Genomic DNA, 17,823 nt, shown 5'->3' on the forward strand with positions numbered 1-17,823 from the left:
AGACAACATTTCAAGATTACTCATTATTGTATCAACTAGTTTTAATGCTATATCTTAGTGAATGCTAATGCTAGTGTTAATAACTTGTAACTACTGCTGTTAATAGCAAACTATTCACAAATATTTTTTTGTTAATTTGTAAATTAATAATTTTCATATTTCAATTTAAACTACGGGTATAATTCATTTACCTTAACAAAAATAATATATTTGATTGAAAACTATTATTTATTATCATGTATCATTAAATATTTAATGGCTTACAATACTTTAATTATTAATTTACTTGAATATTTAATAATTTTTTCATTTGTAACAATTTATTCATACATAATATCAGTAAATGTCACTAATTGAACAATACCAATCATAAATTAGTATATTATTGCACCTAATTTGTACATCATTAAATATGATAAATAGAATAATTATTATTCATGTGTAAATACCGAAAATTGTATAGGAAGTTATTCGCATAGAAGAACCACCCCTAGGAGCAACGGAAATACGGAGAGAATTGACTCATCCGAGCCACTCAAGGAAGGTGAGGAGGGAACACACCGGAATTACCCCAGACATTGTAGATCAGACACATACGAGTCACAGAGTGAATGTGTGTGTGGTTGGGGGGCGTGAATGTGTGTGTGGTTGGGGGGCGTGAATGTGTGTGTGGTTGGGGGCGTGAATGTGTGTGTGGTTGGGGGCGTGAATGTGTGTGTGTTTGTGTGAGTGCATGTGGGTGTGTGGATGGATGTATGAATGTAGGGTGACTCGTGTGTGCCTCTTCCACTCTGAATCTGGATGTTCTTCCGTGTGTGCCATTTCCGCTTATTTCTTGGGTCGCTCGTGTGTGTTACAATCTGCATATTATTCACAACAGCTTCAATTGCAATTTCCGACATGATCTGAAGACAACATTTCAAGATTACTCATTATTGTATCAACTAGTTTTAATGCTATAACTTAGTGAATGCTAATGCTAGTGTTAATAACTTGTAACTACTGCTGTTAATAGCAAACTATTCAATAATATTTTTTTGTTAATTTGTAAATTAATAATTTTTATATTTCAATTTAAACTACGGGTATAATTCATTTACCTTAACAAAAATAATATATTTGATTGAAAACAATTATTTATTATCATGTATCATTAAATATTTAATGGCTTATAATACTTTAATTATTAATTTACTTGAATATTTATTAATTTTTTCATTTGTAACAATTTATTCATACATAATATCAGTAAATGTCACTAATTGAACAATACCAATCATAAATTAGTATATTATTGCACCTAATTTGTACATCATTAAATATGATATAAATATTATATCAAAACTTTTGTGTTAAAATAAAATAGAATAATTATTATTCATGTGTAAATACCGAAAATTGTATAGGAAGTTAGTCGCATAGAAGAACAACCCCTAGGAGCAACGGAAGTACGGAGAGAAATGAGTCATCCGAGCCACTCAAGGAAGGAGAGGATGCAACACACCGGAATTACCCCAGACATTGTAGATCAGACACATACGAGTCACAGAGTGAATGTGTGTGTGGTTGGGGGGCGTGAATGTGTGTGTGGTTGGGGGCGTGAATGTGTGAGAGAATGAGTGTGTGTTTGTGTGAGTGCATGTGGGTGTGTGAATGGATGTATGAATGTGGGGTGACTCGTGTGTGCCTCTTCCACTCTGAATCTGGATGTTCTTCCGTGTGTGCCATTTCCGCTTATTTCTTGGGTCGCTCGTGTGTGTTACAATCTGCATATTATTCACAACAGCTTCAATTGCAATTTCCGACATGATCTGAAGACAACATTTCAAGATTACTCATTATTGTATCAACTAGTTTTAATGCTATAACTTAGTGAATGCTAATGCTAGTGTTAATAACTTGTAACTACTGCTGTTAATAGCAAACTATTCACAAATATTTTTTTGTTAATTTGTAAATTAATAATTTTTATATTTCAATTTAAACTACGGGTATAATTCATTTACCTTAACAAAAATAATATATTTGATTGAAAACAATTATTCATTATCATGTATCATTAAATATTTAATGGCTTATAATACTTTAATTATTAATTTACTTGAATATTTATTAATTTTTTCATTTGTAACAATTTATTCATACATAATATCAGTAAATGTCACTAATTGAACAATAGCAATTATAAATTAGTATATTCTTGCCCCTAATTTGTACATCATTAAATATGATAAATAGAATAATTATTATTCATGTGTAAATACCGAAAATTGTATAGGAAGTTATTCGCATAGAAGAACCACCCCTAGGAGCAACGGAAGTACGGAGAGAAATGACTCATCCAAGCCACTCAAGGAAGGAGAGGAGGCAACACACCGGAATTACCCCAGACATTGTAGATCAGACACATACGAGTCACAGAGTGAATGTGTGTGTGGTTGGGGGGCGTGAATGTGTGTGTGGTTGGGGGCGTGAATGTGTGAGAGAATGAGTGTGTGTTTGTGTGAGTGCATGTGGGTGTGTGAATGGATGTATGAATGTGGGGTGACTCGTGTGTGCCTCTTCCACTCTGAATCTGGATGTTCTTCCGTGTGTGCCATTTCCGCTTATTTCTTTGGTCGCTCGTGTGTGTTACAATCTGCATATTATTCACAACAGCTTCAATTGCAATTTCCGACATGATTAAGACAACATTTCAAGATTACTCATTATTGTATTAACTAGTTTTAATGCTATAACTTAGTGAATGCTAATGCTAGTGTTAATAACTTGTAACTACTGCTGTTAATAGCAAACTATTCAATAATATTTTTTTGTTAATTTGTAAATTAATAATTTTTATATTTCAATTTAAACTACGGGTATAATTCATTTACCTTAACAAAAATAATATATTTGATTGAAAACAATTATTTATTATCATGTATCATTAAATATTTAATGGCTTATAATACTTTAATTATTAATTTACTTGAATATTTATTAATTTTTTCATTTGTAACAATTTATTCATACATAATAACAGTAAATGTCACTAATTGAACAATACCAATCATAAATTAGTATATTATTGCACCTAATTTGTACATCATTAAATATGATATAAATATTATATCAAAACTTTTGTGTTAAAATAAAATAGAATAATTATTATTCATGTGTAAATACCGAAAATTGTATAGGAAGTTATTCGCATAGAAGAACCACCCCTAGGAGCAACGGAAGTACGGAGAGAAATGACTCATCCAAGCCACTCAAGGATGGAGAGGAGGCAACACACCGGAATTACCCCAGACATTGTAGATCAGACACATACGAGTCACAGAGTGAATGTGTGTGTGGTTGGGGGGCGTGAATGTGTGTGTGGTTGGGGGCGTGAATGTGTGAGAGAATGAGTGTGTGTTTGTGTGAGTGCATGTGGGTGTGTGGATGGATGTATGAATGTGGGGTGACTCGTGTGTGCCTCTTCCACTCTGAATCTGGATGTTCTTCCGTGTGTGCCATTTCCGCTTATTTCTTGGGTCGCTCGTGTGTGTTACAATCTGCATATTATTCACAACAGCTTCAATTGTAATTTCCGACATGATCTGAAGACAACATTTCAAGATTACTCATTATTGTATCAACTAGTTTTAATGCTATAACTTAGTGAATGCTAATGCTAGTGTTAATAACTTGTAACTACTGCTGTTAATAGCAAACTATTCACAAATTTTTTTTTGTTAATTTGTAAATTAATAATTTTTATATTTCAATTTAAACTACGGGTATAATTCATTTACCTTAACAAAAATAATATATTTGATTGAAAACAATTATTTATTATCATGTATCATTAAATATTTAATGGCTTATAATACTTTAATTATTAATTTACTTGAATATTTATTAATTTTTTCATTTGTAACAATTTATTCATACATTATAACAGTAAATGTCACTAATTGAACAATACCAATCATAAATTAGTATATTATTGCACCTAATTTGTACATCATTAAATATGATATAAATATTATATCAAAACTTTTGTGTTAAAATAAAATAGAATAATTATTATTCATGTGTAAATACCGAAAATTGTATAGGAAGTTATTCGCATAGAAGAACCACCCCTAGGAACAACGGAAGTACGGAGAGAAATGACTCATCCAAGCCACTCAAGGATGGAGAGGAGGCAACACACCGGAATTACCCCAGACATTGTAGATCAGACACATACGAGTCACAGAGTGAATGTGTGTGTGGTTGGGGGGCGTGAATGTGTGTGTGGTTGGGGGCGTGAATGTGTGAGAGAATGAGTGTGTGTTTGTGTGAGTGCATGTGGGTGTGTGGATGGATGTATGAATGTGGGGTGACTCGTGTGTGCCTCTTCCACTCTGAATCTGGATGTTCTTCCGTGTGTGCCATTTCCGCTTATTTCTTGGGTCGCTCGTGTGTGTTACAATCTGCATATTATTCACAACAGCTTCAATTGTAATTTCCGACATGATCTGAAGACAACATTTCAAGATTACTCATTATTGTATCAACTAGTTTTAATGCTATAACTTAGTGAATGCTAATGCTAGTGTTAATAACTTGTAACTACTGCTGTTAATAGCAAACTATTCACAAATTTTTTTTTGTTAATTTGTAAATTAATAATTTTTATATTTCAATTTAAACTACGGGTATAATTCATTTACCTTAACAAAAATAATATATTTGATTGAAAACAATTATTCATTATCATGTATCATTAAATATTTAATGGCTTATAATACTTTAATTATTAATTTACTTGAATATTTATTAATTTTTTCATTTGTAACAATTTATTCATACATAATATCAGTAAATGTCACTAATTGAACAATAGCAATTATAAATTAGTATATTCTTGCACCTAATTTGTACATCATTAAATATGATAAATAGAATAATTATTATTCATGTGTAAATACCGAAAATTGTATAGGAAGTTATTCGCATAGAAGAACCACCCCTAGGAGCAACGGAAGTACGGAGAGAAATGACTCATCCAAGCCACTCAAGGAAGGAGAGGAGGCAACACACCGGAATTACCCCAGACATTGTAGATCAGACACATACGAGTCACAGAGTGAATGTGTGTGTGGTTGGGGGGCGTGAATGTGTGTGTGGTTGGGGGCGTGAATGTGTGAGAGAATGAGTGTGTGTTTGTGTGAGTGCATGTGGGTGTGTGGATGGATGTATGAATGTGGGGTGACTCGTGTGTGCCTCTTCCACTCTGAATCTGGATGTTCTTCCGTGTGTGCCATTTCCGCTTATTTCTTGGGTCGCTCGTGTGTGTTACAATCTGCATATTATTCACAACAGCTTCAATTGCAATTTCCGACATGATCTGAAGACAACATTTCAAGATTACTCATTATTGTATCAACTAGTTTTAATGCTATAACTTAGTGAATGCTAATGCTAGTGTTAATAACTTGTAACTACTGCTGTTAATAGCAAACTATTCACAAATATTTTTTTGTTAATTTGTAAATTAATAATTTTTATATTTCAATTTAAACTACGGGTATAATTCATTTACCTTAACAAAAATAATATATTTGATTGAAAACAATTATTCATTATCATGTATCATTAAATATTTAATGGCTTATAATACTTTAATTATTAATTTACTTGAATATTTATTAATTTTTTCATTTGTAACAATTTATTCATACATAATATCAGTAAATGTCACTAATTGAACAATAGCAATTATAAATTAGTATATTCTTGCACCTAATTTGTACATCATTAAATATGATAAATAGAATAATTATTATTCATGTGTAAATACCGAAAATTGTATAGGAAGTTATTCGCATAGAAGAACCACCCCTAGGAGCAACGGAAGTACGGAGAGAAATGACTCATCCAAGCCACTCAAGGAAGGAGAGGAGGCAACACACCGGAATTACCCCAGACATTGTAGATCAGACACATACGAGTCACAGAGTGAATGTGTGTGTGGTTGGGGGGCGTGAATGTGTGTGTGGTTGGGGGCGTGAATGTGTGAGAGAATGAGTGTGTGTTTGTGTGAGTGCATGTGGGTGTGTGGATGGATGTATGAATGTGGGGTGACTCGTGTGTGCCTCTTCCACTCTGAATCTGGATGTTCTTCCGTGTGTGCCATTTCCGCTTATTTCTTGGGTCGCTCGTGTGTGTTACAATCTGCATATTATTCACAACAGCTTCAATTGCAATTTCCGACATGATCTGAAGACAACATTTCAAGATTACTCATTATTGTATCAACTAGTTTTAATGCTATAACTTAGTGAATGCTAATGCTAGTGTTAATAACTTGTAACTACTGCTGTTAATAGCAAACTATTCACAAATATTTTTTTGTTAATTTGTAAATTAATAATTTTTATATTTCAATTTAAACTACGGGTATAATTCATTTACCTTAACAAAAATAATATATTTGATTGAAAACAATTATTCATTATCATGTATCATTAAATATTTAATGGCTTATAATACTTTAATTATTAATTTACTTGAATATTTATTAATTTTTTCATTTGTAACAATTTATTCATACATAATATCAGTAAATGTCACTAATTGAACAATAGCAATTATAAATTAGTATATTCTTGCACCTAATTTGTACATCATTAAATATGATAAATAGAATAATTATTATTCATGTGTAAATACCGAAAATTGTATAGGAAGTTATTCGCATAGAAGAACCACCCCTAGGAGCAACGGAAGTACGGAGAGAAATGACTCATCCAAGCCACTCAAGGAAGGAGAGGAGGCAACACACCGGAATTACCCCAGACATTGTAGATCAGACACATACGAGTCACAGAGTGAATGTGTGTGTGGTTGGGGGGCGTGAATGTGTGTGTGGTTGGGGGCGTGAATGTGTGAGAGAATGAGTGTGTGTTTGTGTGAGTGCATGTGGGTGTGTGGATGGATGTATGAATGTGGGGTGACTCGTGTGTGCCTCTTCCACTCTGAATCTGGATGTTCTTCCGTGTGTGCCATTTCCGCTTATTTCTTGGGTCGCTCGTGTGTGTTACAATCTGCATATTATTCACAACAGCTTCAATTGCAATTTCCGACATGATCTGAAGACAACATTTCAAGATTACTCATTATTGTATTAACTAGTTTTAATGCTATAACTTAGTGAATGCTATTGCTAGTGTTAATAACTTGTAACTACTGCTGTTAATAGCAAACTATTCAATAATATTTTTTTGTTAATTTGTAAATTAATAATTTTTATATTTCAATTTAAACTACGGGTATAATTCATTTACCTTAACAAAAATAATATATTTGATTGAAAACAATTATTTATTATCATGTATCATTAAATATTTAATGGCTTATAATACTTTAATTATTAATTTACTTGAATATTTATTAATTTTTTCATTTGTAACAATTTATTCATACATAATAACAGTAAATGTCACTAATTGAACAATACCAATCATAAATTAGTATATTATTGCACCTAATTTGTACATCATTAAATATGATAAATAGAATAATTATTATTCATGTGTAAATACCGAAAATTGTATAGGAAGTTATTCGCATAGAAGAACCACCCCTAGGAGCAACGGAAGTACGGAGAGAAATGACTCATCCAAGCCACTCAAGGAAGGAGAGGAGGCAACACACCGGAATTACCCCAGACATTGTAGATCAGACACATACGAGTCACAGAGTGAATGTGTGTGTGGTTGGGGGGCGTGAATGTGTGTGTGGTTGGGGGTGAATGTGTGAGAGAATGAGTGTGTGTTTGTGTGAGTGCATGTGGGTGTGTGGATGGATGTATGAATGTGGGGTGACTCGTGTGTGCCTCTTCCACTCTGAATCTGGATGTTCTTCCGTGTGTGCCATTTCCGCTTATTTCTTGGGTCGCTCGTGTGTGTTACAATCTGCATATTATTCACAACAGCTTCAATTGCAATTTCCGACATGATCTGAAGACAACATTTCAAGATTACTCATTATTGTATCAACTAGTTTTAATGCTATAACTTAGTGAATGCTAATGCTAGTGTTAATAACTTGTAACTACTGCTGTTAATAGCAAACTATTCAATAATATTTTTTTGTTAATTTGTAAATTAATAATTTTTATATTTCAATTTAAACTACGGGTATAATTCATTTACCTTAACAAAAATAATATATTTGATTGAAAACAATTATTTATTATCATGTATCATTAAATATTTAATGGCTTATAATACTTTAATTATTAATTTACTTGAATATTTATTAATTTTTTCATTTGTAACAATTTATTCATACATAATAACAGTAAATGTCACTAATTGAACAATACCAATCATAAATTAGTATATTATTGCACCTAATTTGTACATCATTAAATATGATAAATAGAATAATTATTATTCATGTGAAATACCGAAAATTGTATAGGAAGTTATTCGCATAGAAGAACCACCCCTAGGAGCAACGGAAGTACGGAGAGAAATGACTCATCCGAGCCACTCAAGCAAGGAGAGGACGCAACACACCGGAATTACTCCAGACATTGTAGATCAGACACAGACGAGTCACAGAGTGAATGTGTGTGTGGTTGGGGGGCGTGAATGTGTGTGTGGTTGGGGGCGTGAATGTGTGAGAGAATGAGTGTGTGTTTGTGTGAGTGAATGTGGGTGTGTGAATGGATGTATGAATGTGGGGTGACTCGTGTGTGCCTCTTCCACTCTGAATCTGGATGTTCTTCCGTGTGTGCCATTTCCGCTTATTTCTTGGGTCGCTCGTGTGTGTTACAATCTGCATATTATTCACAACAGCTTCAATTGCAATTTCCGACATGATTAAGACAACATTTCAAGATTACTCATTATTGTATCAACTAGTTTTAATGCTATAACTTAGTGAATGCTAATGCTAGTGTTAATAACTTGTAACTACTGCTGTTAATAGCAAACTATTCACAAATATTTTTTTGTTAATTTGTAAATTAATAATTTTTATATTTCAATTTAAACTACGGGTATAATTCATTTACCTTAACAAAAATAATATATTTGATTGAAAACAATTATTCATTATCATGTATCATTAAATATTTAATGGCTTATAATACTTTAATTATTAATTTACTTGAATATTTATTAATTTTTTCATTTGTAACAATTTATTCATACATAATATCAGTAAATGTCACTAATTGAACAATAGCAATTATAAATTAGTATATTCTTGCACCTAATTTGTACATCATTAAATATGATAAATAGAATAATTATTATTCATGTGTAAATACCGAAAATTGTATAGGAAGTTATTCGCATAGAAGAACCACCCCTAGGAGCAACGGAAGTACGGAGAGAAATGACTCATCCAAGCCACTCAAGGAAGGAGAGGAGGCAACACACCGGAATTACCCCAGACATTGTAGATCAGACACATACGAGTCACAGAGTGAATGTGTGTGTGGTTGGGGGGCGTGAATGTGTGTGTGGTTGGGGGCGTGAATGTGTGAGAGAATGAGTGTGTGTTTGTGTGAGTGCATGTGGGTGTGTGGATGGATGTATGAATGTGGGGTGACTCGTGTGTGCCTCTTCCACTCTGAATCTGGATGTTCTTCCGTGTGTGCCATTTCCGCTTATTTCTTGGGTCGCTCGTGTGTGTTACAATCTGCATATTATTCACAACAGCTTCAATTGCAATTTCCGACATGATCTGAAGACAACATTTCAAGATTACTCATTATTGTATTAACTAGTTTTAATGCTATAACTTAGTGAATGCTAATGCTAGTGTTAATAACTTGTAACTACTGCTGTTAATAGCAAACTATTCAATAATATTTTTTTGTTAATTTGTAAATTAATAATTTTTATATTTCAATTTAAACTACGGGTATAATTCATTTACCTTAACAAAAATAATATATTTGATTGAAAACAATTATTTATTATCATGTATCATTAAATATTTAATGGCTTATAATACTTTAATTATTAATTTACTTGAATATTTATTAATTTTTTCATTTGTAACAATTTATTCATACATAATAACAGTAAATGTCACTAATTGAACAATACCAATCATAAATTAGTATATTATTGCACCTAATTTGTACATCATTAAATATGATATAAATATTATATCAAAACTTTTGTGTTAAAATAAAATAGAATAATTATTATTCATGTGTAAATACCGAAAATTGTATAGGAAGTTATTCGCATAGAAGAACCACCCCTAGGAGCAACGGAAGTACGGAGAGAAATGACTCATCCAAGCCACTCAAGGATGGAGAGGAGGCAACACACCGGAATTACCCCAGACATTGTAGATCAGACACATACGAGTCACAGAGTGAATGTGTGTGTGGTTGGGGGGCGTGAATGTGTGTGTGGTTGGGGGCGTGAATGTGTGTGTGGTTGGGGGCGTGAATGTGTGAGAGAATGAGTGTGTGTTTGTGTGAGTGCATGTGGGTGTGTGGATGGATGTATGAATGTGGGGTGACTCGTGTGTGCCTCTTCCACTCTGAATCTGGATGTTCTTCCGTGTGTGCCATTTCCGCTTATTTCTTGGGTCGCTCGTGTGTGTTACAATCTGCATATTATTCACAACAGCTTCAATTGTAATTTCCGACATGATCTGAAGACAACATTTCAAGATTACTCATTATTGTATCAACTAGTTTTAATGCTATAACTTAGTGAATGCTAATGCTAGTGTTAATAACTTGTAACTACTGCTGTTAATAGCAAACTATTCACAAATTTTTTTTTGTTAATTTGTAAATTAATAATTTTTATATTTCAATTTAAACTACGGGTATAATTCATTTACCTTAACAAAAATAATATATTTGATTGAAAACAATTATTTATTATCATGTATCATTAAATATTTAATGGCTTATAATACTTTAATTATTAATTTACTTGAATATTTATTAATTTTTTCATTTGTAACAATTTATTCATACATAATAACAGTAAATGTCACTAATTGAACAATACCAATCATAAATTAGTATATTATTGCACCTAATTTGTACATCATTAAATATGATATAAATATTATATCAAAACTTTTGTGTTAAAATAAAATAGAATAATTATTATTCATGTGTAAATACCGAAAATTGTATAGGAAGTTATTCGCATAGAAGAACCACCCCTAGGAGCAACGGAAGTACGGAGAGAAATGACTCATCCAAGCCACTCAAGGATGGAGAGGAGGCAACACACCGGAATTACCCCAGACATTGTAGATCAGACACATACGAGTCACAGAGTGAATGTGTGTGTGGTTGGGGGGCGTGAATGTGTGTGTGGTTGGGGGCGTGAATGTGTGAGAGAATGAGTGTGTGTTTGTGTGAGTGCATGTGGGTGTGTGGATGGATGTATGAATGTGGGGTGACTCGTGTGTGCCTCTTCCACTCTGAATCTGGATGTTCTTCCGTGTGTGCCATTTCCGCTTATTTCTTGGGTCGCTCGTGTGTGTTACAATCTGCATATTATTCACAACAGCTTCAATTGTAATTTCCGACATGATCTGAAGACAACATTTCAAGATTACTCATTATTGTATCAACTAGTTTTAATGCTATAACTTAGTGAATGCTAATGCTAGTGTTAATAACTTGTAACTACTGCTGTTAATAGCAAACTATTCACAAATTTTTTTTTGTTAATTTGTAAATTAATAATTTTTATATTTCAATTTAAACTACGGGTATAATTCATTTACCTTAACAAAAATAATATATTTGATTGAAAACAATTATTCATTATCATGTATCATTAAATATTTAATGGCTTATAATACTTTAATTATTAATTTACTTGAATATTTATTAATTTTTTCATTTGTAACAATTTATTCATACATAATATCAGTAAATGTCACTAATTGAACAATAGCAATTATAAATTAGTATATTCTTGCACCTAATTTGTACATCATTAAATATGATAAATAGAATAATTATTATTCATGTGTAAATACCGAAAATTGTATAGGAAGTTATTCGCATAGAAGAACCACCCCTAGGAGCAACGGAAGTACGGAGAGAAATGACTCATCCAAGCCACTCAAGGAAGGAGAGGAGGCAACACACCGGAATTACCCCAGACATTGTAGATCAGACACATACGAGTCACAGAGTGAATGTGTGTGTGGTTGGGGGGCGTGAATGTGTGTGTGGTTGGGGGGCGTGAATGTGTGTGTGGTTGGGGGCGTGAATGTGTGAGAGAATGAGTGTGTGTTTGTGTGAGTGCATGTGGGTGTGTGGATGGATGTATGAATGTGGGGTGACTCGTGTGTGCCTCTTCCACTCTGAATCTGGATGTTCTTCCGTGTGTGCCATTTCCGCTTATTTCTTGGGTCGCTCGTGTGTGTTACAATCTGCATATTATTCACAACAGCTTCAATTGCAATTTCCGACATGATCTGAAGACAACATTTCAAGATTACTCATTATTGTATCAACTAGTTTTAATGCTATAACTTAGTGAATGCTAATGCTAGTGTTAATAACTTGTAACTACTGCTGTTAATAGCAAACTATTCACAAATATTTTTTTGTTAATTTGTAAATTAATAATTTTTATATTTCAATTTAAACTACGGGTATAATTCATTTACCTTAACAAAAATAATATATTTGATTGAAAACAATTATTCATTATCATGTATCATTAAATATTTAATGGCTTATAATACTTTAATTATTAATTTACTTGAATATTTATTAATTTTTTCATTTGTAACAATTTATTCATACATAATATCAGTAAATGTCACTAATTGAACAATAGCAATTATAAATTAGTATATTCTTGCACCTAATTTGTACATCATTAAATATGATAAATAGAATAATTATTATTCATGTGTAAATACCGAAAATTGTATAGGAAGTTATTCGCATAGAAGAACCACCCCTAGGAGCAACGGAAGTACGGAGAGAAATGACTCATCCAAGCCACTCAAGGAAGGAGAGGAGGCAACACACCGGAATTACCCCAGACATTGTAGATCAGACACATACGAGTCACAGAGTGAATGTGTGTGTGGTTGGGGGGCGTGAATGTGTGTGTGGTTGGGGGCGTGAATGTGTGAGAGAATGAGTGTGTGTTTGTGTGAGTGCATGTGGGTGTGTGGATGGATGTATGAATGTGGGGTGACTCGTGTGTGCCTCTTCCACTCTGAATCTGGATGTTCTTCCGTGTGTGCCATTTCCGCTTATTTCTTGGGTCGCTCGTGTGTGTTACAATCTGCATATTATTCACAACAGCTTCAATTGCAATTTCCGACATGATCTGAAGACAACATTTCAAGATTACTCATTATTGTATCAACTAGTTTTAATGCTATAACTTAGTGAATGCTAATGCTAGTGTTAATAACTTGTAACTACTGCTGTTAATAGCAAACTATTCACAAATATTTTTTTGTTAATTTGTAAATTAATAATTTTTATATTTCAATTTAAACTACGGGTATAATTCATTTACCTTAACAAAAATAATATATTTGATTGAAAACAATTATTCATTATCATGTATCATTAAATATTTAATGGCTTATAATACTTTAATTATTAATTTACTTGAATATTTATTAATTTTTTCATTTGTAACAATTTATTCATACATAATATCAGTAAATGTCACTAATTGAACAATAGCAATTATAAATTAGTATATTCTTGCACCTAATTTGTACATCATTAAATATGATAAATAGAATAATTATTATTCATGTGTAAATACCGAAAATTGTATAGGAAGTTATTCGCATAGAAGAACCACCCCTAGGAGCAACGGAAGTACGGAGAGAAATGACTCATCCAAGCCACTCAAGGAAGGAGAGGAGGCAACACACCGGAATTACCCCAGACATTGTAGATCAGACACATACGAGTCACAGAGTGAATGTGTGTGTGGTTGGGGGGCGTGAATGTGTGTGTGGTTGGGGGCGTGAATGTGTGAGAGAATGAGTGTGTGTTTGTGTGAGTGCATGTGGGTGTGTGGATGGATGTATGAATGTGGGGTGACTCGTGTGTGCCTCTTCCACTCTGAATCTGGATGTTCTTCCGTGTGTGCCATTTCCGCTTATTTCTTGGGTCGCTCGTGTGTGTTACAATCTGCATATTATTCACAACAGCTTCAATTGCAATTTCCGACATGATCTGAAGACAACATTTCAAGATTACTCATTATTGTATTAACTAGTTTTAATGCTATAACTTAGTGAATGCTATTGCTAGTGTTAATAACTTGTAACTACTGCTGTTAATAGCAAACTATTCAATAATATTTTTTTGTTAATTTGTAAATTAATAATTTTTATATTTCAATTTAAACTACGGGTATAATTCATTTACCTTAACAAAAATAATATATTTGATTGAAAACAATTATTTATTATCATGTATCATTAAATATTTAATGGCTTATAATACTTTAATTATTAATTTACTTGAATATTTATTAATTTTTTCATTTGTAACAATTTATTCATACATAATAACAGTAAATGTCACTAATTGAACAATACCAATCATAAATTAGTATATTATTGCACCTAATTTGTACATCATTAAATATGATAAATAGAATAATTATTATTCATGTGTAAATACCGAAAATTGTATAGGAAGTTATTCGCATAGAAGAACCACCCCTAGGAGCAACGGAAGTACGGAGAGAAATGACTCATCCAAGCCACTCAAGGAAGGAGAGGAGGCAACACACCGGAATTACCCCAGACATTGTAGATCAGACACATACGAGTCACAGAGTGAATGTGTGTGTGGTTGGGGGGCGTGAATGTGTGTGTGGTTGGGGGTGAATGTGTGAGAGAATGAGTGTGTGTTTGTGTGAGTGCATGTGGGTGTGTGGATGGATGTATGAATGTGGGGTGACTCGTGTGTGCCTCTTCCACTCTGAATCTGGATGTTCTTCCGTGTGTGCCATTTCCGCTTATTTCTTGGGTCGCTCGTGTGTGTTACAATCTGCATATTATTCACAACAGCTTCAATTGCAATTTCCGACATGATCTGAAGACAACATTTCAAGATTACTCATTATTGTATCAACTAGTTTTAATGCTATAACTTAGTGAATGCTAATGCTAGTGTTAATAACTTGTAACTACTGCTGTTAATAGCAAACTATTCAATAATATTTTTTTGTTAATTTGTAAATTAATAATTTTTATATTTCAATTTAAACTACGGGTATAATTCATTTACCTTAACAAAAATAATATATTTGATTGAAAACAATTATTTATTATCATGTATCATTAAATATTTAATGGCTTATAATACTTTAATTATTAATTTACTTGAATATTTATTAATTTTTTCATTTGTAACAATTTATTCATACATAATAACAGTAAATGTCACTAATTGAACAATACCAATCATAAATTAGTATATTATTGCACCTAATTTGTACATCATTAAATATGATAAATAGAATAATTATTATTCATGTGAAATACCGAAAATTGTATAGGAAGTTATTCGCATAGAAGAACCACCCCTAGGAGCAACGGAAGTACGGAGAGAAATGACTCATCCGAGCCACTCAAGCAAGGAGAGGACGCAACACACCGGAATTACTCCAGACATTGTAGATCAGACACAGACGAGTCACAGAGTGAATGTGTGTGTGGTTGGGGGGCGTGAATGTGTGAGAGAATGAGTGTGTGTTTGTGTGAGTGCATGTGGGTGTGTGAATGGATGTATGAATGTGGGGTGACTCGTGTGTGCCTCTTCCACTCTGAATCTGGATGTTCTTCCGTGTGTGCCATTTCCGCTTATTTCTTGGGTCGCTCGTGTGTGTTACAATCTGCATATTATTCACAACAGCTTCAATTGCAATTTCCGACATGATTAAGACAACATTTCAAGATTACTCATTATTGTATCAACTAGTTTTAATGCTATAACTTAGTGAATGCTAATGCTAGTGTTAATAACTTGTAACTACTGCTGTTAATAGCAAACTATTCACAAATATTTTTTTGTTAATTTGTAAATTAATAATTTTTATATTTCAATTTAAACTACGGGTATAATTCATTTACCTTAACAAAAATAATATATTTGATTGAAAACAATTATTCATTATCATGTATCATTAAATATTTAATGGCTTATAATACTTTAATTATTAATTTACTTGAATATTTATTAATTTTTTCATTTGTAACAATTTATTCATACATAATATCAGTAAATGTCACTAATTGAACAATAGCAATTATAAATTAGTATATTCTTGCACCTAATTTGTACATCATTAAATATGATAAATAGAATAATTATTATTCATGTGTAAATACCGAAAATTGTATAGGAAGTTATTCGCATAGAAGAACCACCCCTAGGAGCAACGGAAGTACGGAGAGAAATGACTCATCCAAGCCACTCAAGGAAGGAGAGGAGGCAACACACCGGAATTACCCCAGACATTGTAGATCAGACACATACGAGTCACAGAGTGAATGTGTGTGTGGTTGGGGGGCGTGAATGTGTGTGTGGTTGGGGGCGTGAATGTGTGAGAGAATGAGTGTGTGTTTGTGTGAGTGCATGTGGGTGTGTGGATGGATGTATGAATGTGGGGTGACTCGTGTGTGCCTCTTCCACTCTGAATCTGGATGTTCTTCCGTGTGTGCCATTTCCGCTTATTTCTTGGGTCGCTCGTGTGTGTTACAATCTGCATATTATTCACAACAGCTTCAATTGCAATTTCCGACATGATCTGAAGACAACATTTCAAGATTACTCATTATTGTATTAACTAGTTTTAATGCTATAACTTAGTGAATGCTAATGCTAGTGTTAATAACTTGTAACTACTGCTGTTAATAGCAAACTATTCAATAATATTTTTTTGTTAATTTGTAAATTAATAATTTTTATATTTCAATTTAAACTACGGGTATAATTCATTTACCTTAACAAAAATAATATATTTGATTGAAAACAATTATTTATTATCATGTATCATTAAATATTTAATGGCTTATAATACTTTAATTATTAATTTACTTGAATATTTATTAATTTTTTCATTTGTAACAATTTATTCATACATAATAACAGTAAATGTCACTAATTGAACAATACCAATCATAAATTAGTATATTATTGCACCTAATTTGTACATCATTAAATATGATATAAATATTATATCAAAACTTTTGTGTTAAAATAAAATAGAATAATTATTATTCATGTGTAAATACCGAAAATTGTATAGGAAGTTATTCGCATAGAAGAACCACCCCTAGGAGCAACGGAAGTACGGAGAGAAATGACTCATCCAAGCCACTCAAGGATGGAGAGGAGGCAACACACCGGAATTACCCCAGACATTGTAGATCAGACACATACGAGTCACAGAGTGAATGTGTGTGTGGTTGGGGGGCGTGAATGTGTGTGTGGTTGGGGGCGTGAATGTGTGTGTGGTTGGGGGCGTGAATGTGTGAGAGAATGAGTGTGTGTTTGTGTGAGTGCATGTGGGTGTGTGGATGGATGTATGAATGTGGGGTGACTCGTGTGTGCCTCTTCCACTCTGAATCTGGATGTTCTTCCGTGTGTGCCATTTCCGCTTATTTCTTGGGTCGCTCGTGTGTGTTACAATCTGCATATTATTCACAACAGCTTCAATTGTAATTTCCGACATGATCTGAAGACAACATTTCAAGATTACTCATTATTGTATCAACTAGTTTTAATGCTATAACTTAGTGAATGCTAATGCTAGTGTTAATAACTTGTAACTACTGCTGTTAATA

This window comes from Lycorma delicatula, chromosome 9, assembly GCF_047948215.1.
Source record: "Lycorma delicatula isolate Av1 chromosome 9, ASM4794821v1, whole genome shotgun sequence".
Classification (NCBI taxonomy): Eukaryota; Metazoa; Arthropoda; class Insecta; order Hemiptera; family Fulgoridae; genus Lycorma; species Lycorma delicatula.